Here is a 6,346-nt window from a genome sequence, read left to right on the forward strand (position 1 = left end):
GAGACAGGGTCTCCCTCTGTAACCCATGCTGGAGTACAGTAGTGTGATCAGTTTATCTTAACCTCAAACTCCCAGACTTGAGTAATCCCCCTGCTTCCTAAGAAGCTAAAACTATAGACCCATGCCACAACACCCAGCTAATACTTTTAATTTTTGTAGACATAAAGTCTTACTTTGTTGCCTAAGTTGACCTCCAACTCCTAATCTCAAGTGATCCTCCTGCCTTGGCCTCCCAAAGTGCTGGGAATATAGGCATAAGCCACCATGCCTGGTCTATGTTTCTATATTGATCACGTCAGTTGAAACCATGTTGAACTTATTTATTATTTATACTAGTTTTTAAGTGGATGCCTTATGACTTTCTATATATAAAATCATGTCATCTATGAAAAGACATAATATTCATTTTTTTCCCAATCTGTATGCTTTTATTTCTTTATCTTGACTTTCTTGACTAAAAATCTATAGTACAATGTTGAATAGAAGTGGCAATTCGTGATTTTACACTGACAGTTATCTTTTACCATTAAATATAATTTGAGCTACAGATGTTTTCATATATTGCATTTATCAGTTCTATGATGTCTCCTTTATTTCTATTTTGATAATTTTATGATGAAATGTTGGGGTGCCAGGAGTAAGATGGCCAAATAGGAACAGCTCCAGTCTCCAGCTCCCAGTGCAAGCGACACAGAAGACGGGTGATTTCTGCATTTTCAACTGAGGTACCAGGTTCATCTAATTGGGGAGTGCTGGATAATTGGTGCGGTCAGCTGGTGCAGCACGACCAGCAAGAGCTGAAGCAGGGGGAGTCATCACCTCACCTGGGAAGCGCAAAGGGGAAGAGAATCCCTTTTCCTAGCCAGGGGAACTGAGACATACAACACCCGGAAAATCGGGTAACTCCCACCCCAATACTGTGCTTTACCAAGGGTCTTAGCAAAGGGCACACCAGGAGATTATATCCACACCTGGCTGAGAGGGTCCCAAGCCCACTGAGCCTCCCTCATTGCTAGCACAGCACTCTGCAAGGTAGCAGTAAGTATGGGGGAGGGGTGCCTGCCATTGCTGAGGCTTAAGTAGGTAAACAAAGCCCTCGAACTGAGTGGAGCCCACAGCAGCTCAAGGAGGCCTGCCTGTCTCTGTAGACTCCACCTCTGGGGACAGGGCACAGCTAAACAAAAAACAGCAGAAAACTCTGCAGATGCAAATGACCTTGTCTGACAGCATTGAAGAGAGCAGTGGATCTCCCAACATGGAGGTTGGTATCTGAGAAAGGACAGATTGCCTGTTCAAGTGGGTCCCTGACCCCTGAGTAGCCTAACTGGGAGACATCCCCCACTAGGTGCAGACTGACACCCCACACCTCACACGGTGGGGTACACCCCTGAGATGAAGCTCAGACAGGAACACTTGCTGTTCAGCAATATTCTATCTTCTGCAGCCTCTGCTGCTGATACCCAGGCAAACAGGGTCTGGAGTAGACTTCAAGCAATCTCCAACAGAGACCTACAGCTGAGGGTCCTGACTGTTAGAAGGAAAACTAACAAACAGAAAGGACACCCACACCAAAACCTCATCAGTACGTCACCATCATCAAAAACCAAAGGCAGATAAATCCACAAAGATAGGGAAAAAGCAGGGCAGAAAAGCTGGCAATTCAAAAAATAAGAGTGCATCTCCCCCACCAAAGGAATGCAGCTCATCGCCAGCAATGGATCAAAGCTGGATGGAGAATAACTTTGACAAGTAGAGAGAAGAAGGCTTCAGTCCATCAACTTCTCAGAACTAAAGGAGGAATTATGTACCCAGCGCAAAGAAACTAAAAATCTTCAAAAAATAATGGAAGAATGGATAACTGGAATAATAAATGCAGAGAAAGCCATAAACAAACTGACAGAGATAAAAACCATGACACGAGAAACACATGACAAATGCACAAGCTTCAGTAACTGACTTGATCAACTGGAAGAAAGAGTATCAGTGATTGAGGATCAAATGAATGAAATGAAGTGAGAAAAGAAGTCTAAAGAAAAAAGAGGAAAAAGAAATGAACAAAGCCTTCAAGAAGTATGGAATTATGTGAAAAGACCAAATCTATGTCTGATTGGGGTGCCTGAAAGCGAGGAGGAAAATGGAACCAAGTTGGAAAACACTCTTCAAGATATCATCCAGGAGAATTTCCCCAACCTAGAAGGGCAGGCCAACATTCAAATTCAGGAAGTACAGAGAACGCCACAAAGATACTCCCCGAGAAGAGCAACTCCAAGACACATAATTGTCAGATTCACCAAAGTTGAAATGAAGGAAAAACTGCTAAGGGGAGCCAAAGAGAAAGGTCGGGTTACCCACAAAGGGAAGCCCATCAGACTAACAGCAGATCTCTCGGCAGAAACTCTCCCAGCCAGAAGAGAGTGGGGGACAATATTCAACATTCTTAAAGAAAAGAATTTTCAACCCAGAATTTCATATCCAGCCAAACTATGTTTCATAAGTGAAGGAGAAATAAAATCATTTCCAGACAAGCAAATGCATAGAGATTTTGTCACCACCAGACCTGCCCTACAAGAGACCCTGAAGGAAGCACTAAACATGGAAAGGAACAACCGGTACCAGCCATTGCAAAAATATGCCAAAATGTAAAGACCATTGATGTTAGGAAGCAACTGCATCAACTAATGAGCAAAATAACCAGCTAATATCACAATGACAGGATGAAGTTCACACATGACAATATTAACCTTAAAGGTAAATGGGCTAAATGGTCCAATTAAAAGACACAGACTGGCAAATTGGATAAAGATTCAAGACCCATTAATTTGCTGTATTCAGGAGACCCATCTCACATGCAAAGACACACATAGGCTCAAAATAAAGGGATGGAGGAAGATCTACCAAGCAAATGGAGAACAAAAAAAAAGCAGGAGTTGCAATCCTAGTCTTTGGTAAAACAGACTTTAAACCATCAAAGATCAAAAAAGACAAAGAAGGACATTACATAATGATAAAGGAATCAATTCAACAGGAAGAGCTACCTATCCTAAATATATATGCACCTAATACAGGAGCACCCAAATTCATAAAGCAAGTCCTTAGAGACTTACAGAGAGACTTAGACTCCCATACAATAGTAATGGGAGGCTTCAACACCCCCCTGTCAACATTAGACAGATCAACGAGACAGAAAGTCAACAAGAATATCCAGGAATTGAACTCAACTCTGCACCAAGGGGATCTAATAGACATCTATGGAACTCTCCACCCCAAATCAACAGAATATACATTCTTCTCAGCACCACATCACACTTATTCCAAAATTGACCACATAATTGGAAGTAAAGCACTCCTCAGCAAATGTACAAGAACAGAAATTATAACAAACTGTCTCTCAGACCACAGTGCAATCAAACTAGAACTCAGGACTAAGAAACTCAATCAAAACCACTCAACTACATGGAAACTGAACAATCTGCTCCTGAATGACTACTGGGTACATAACGAAATGAAGGCAGAAATAAAGATGTTCTTTGAATCCAATGAGAACAAAGATACAACATACCAGAATCTCTGGGACACATTTAAAGCAGTGTGTAGAGGGAAATTTATAGGGCTAAATGCCCACAAGAGAAAGCAGGAAAGATCTAAAATTGACACTCTAACATCACAATTAAAAGAACTAGAGAGGCAAGAGCAAACACATTCAAAAGCTAGCAGAAGGCAAGAAATAACTAAGATCAGAGCAGAACTGAAGGAGATAGAGACACAAAAAACTCTCCAAACAATCAATGAATCCAGGAGTTGGTTTTTTGAAAAGATCAACAAAATTGACAGACTGCTAGCAAGACTAATAAAGAAGAAAAGAGAGAGGAATCAAATAGACGCAATAAAAAATGATAAAGGGGATATCACCACTGACCCCACAGAAATACGAACAACCATCAGAGAATGCTATAAACGCCTCTATGCAAATCAACTAGAAAATCTAGAAGAAATGGATAATTTCCTGGACACTTACACTCTTCCAAGACTAAACCAGGAAGAAGTTGAATCCCTGAATAGACCAATAGTAGGCTCTGAAATTGAGGCAATAATTAATAGCCCACCAACCAAAAAAAGTCCAGGACCAGATGGATTCACAGCTGAATTCTATCAGAGGTACAAGGAGGAGCTGGTACCATTCCTTCTGAAACTATTCCAATTAATAGAAAACGAGGGAATCCTCCCTACCTCACTTTATGGGGCCAATATCATCCTGATACTAAAGCCCGGCAGAGGCACAACAAAAAAAGAGAATTTTAGACCAATATCCCTGATGAACATTGATGCAAAAATCCTCAATAAAATACTGGCAAACCGAATCCAGCAGCACATCAGAAAGCTTATCCACCATGATCAAGTGGGCTTCATCCCTGGGATGTAAGGCTGGTTCAACATACACAAATCAATAAACATAATCCAGCATATAAACAGAACCAAAGACAAAAACCACATGATTATCTCAATAGATGCAGAAAAGGCCTTTGACAAAATTCAACAGCGCTTCATGCTAAAAACTCTCAATAAATTCGGTATTGATGGAAGGTATCTCAAACTAATAAGAGCTATTTATGACAAACCCATAGTCAATATCATACTGAATGGACACAAACTGGAAGCATTCCCTTTGAAAACTGGCACAAGGCAGGGATGCCCTCTCTCACCACTCCTATTCAACATAGTGTTGGAAGCTCTGGCTAGGGCAATCAGGCAAGAGAAAGAAATCAAGGGTATTCAGTTAGGAAAAGAAGAAGTCAAATTGTCCCTGTTTGCAGATGACATGATTGTATATTTAGAAAACCCCATCGTCTCAGCCCAAAATCTCCTTAAGCTGATAAGCAACTTCAGCAACGTCTCAGCATACAAAATTAATGTGCAAAAATCACAAGCATTCTTATACAGCAGTAACAGACAAACAGAAAGCCAAATCGTGAAAGAACTTCCATTCACAATTGCTTCAAAGAGAATAAAATACCGAGGAATCCAACTTACAAGGAATTTAAAGGACCTCTTCAAGGAGAACTACAAACCACTGCTCAGTGAAATCAAAGAGGACACAAACAAATGGAAGAACATTCCATGCTCATGGATAGGAAGAATCAATATCGTGAAAATGGCCATACTGCCCAAGGTTATTTATAGATTCAATGCCATCCCCATCAAGCTACCAATGAATTTCTTCACAGAATTGGAAAAAAACTGCTTTAAAGTTCATATGGAACCAAAAAGAACCCACATTGCCAAGACAATCCTAAGTCAAAAGAACAAAACTGGAGGGATCATGCTACCTGACTTCAAACTATACTACAAGGCTACAGTAACCAAAACAGCATGGTACTGGTACCAAAACAGAGATATAGACCAATGGAACAGAACAGAGTCCTCAGAAATAGTACCACACATCTACAGCCATCTGATCTTTGACAAACCTGAGAAAAACAAGAAATGGGGAAAGGATTCCCTATTTAATAAATAGTGCTGGGAAAATTGGCTAGCCATAAGCAGAAAGCTGAAACTGGATCCTTTCCTTACTCTTTATACAAAAATTAATTCAAGATGGATTAGAGACTTAAATGTTAGACCTAATACCAAGAAAACCCCAGAAGAAAACCTAGGTAATACCATTCAGGACATAGGCATGGGCAGGGACTTCATGTCTAAAACACAGAAAGCAACGGCAACAAAACCCAAAATTGACAAATGGGATCTAATTTAACAAAAGAGCTTCTGTACAGCAAAAGAAACTAGCATCAGAGCGAACAGGCAACCTACAGAATGGGAGAAAATTTTTGCAATCTACTCATCTGACAAAGGGCTAATATCCAGAACCTACAGAGAACTCAAACAAATTTATGAGAAAAATACAAACAACTCCATCCAAAAGTGGTCACAGGATATGAACAAACATTTCTCAAAAGAAGACATGCATACAGCCAACAGACACATGAAAAAATGCTCATCATCACTCGCCATCAGAGAAATGCAAATCAAAACCACAATAAGATACCATTTCACACCAGTTAGAATGGCAGTCATTAAAAATTCAGGAAACAACAGGTGCTGGAGAGGATGTGGAGAAATAGGAACACTTTTACACTGTTGGTGGGATTGTAAATTAGTTCAACCATTGTGGAAAACAGTATGGCGATTCCTCAAGAATCTACAACTAGAAATACCATATGACCCTGCCATCCCATTACTGGGTATATACCCAAAGGATTATAAATCATGCTGCTATAAAGACACATGCACACAAATGTTTATTGCAGCACTATTCACAATAGCAATATTGGGAATCAATCCAAATGTC

The sequence above is a fragment of the Rhinopithecus roxellana genome, chromosome 18 (genome assembly GCF_007565055.1).
Source record: "Rhinopithecus roxellana isolate Shanxi Qingling chromosome 18, ASM756505v1, whole genome shotgun sequence".
Taxonomy (NCBI): domain Eukaryota; kingdom Metazoa; phylum Chordata; class Mammalia; order Primates; family Cercopithecidae; genus Rhinopithecus; species Rhinopithecus roxellana.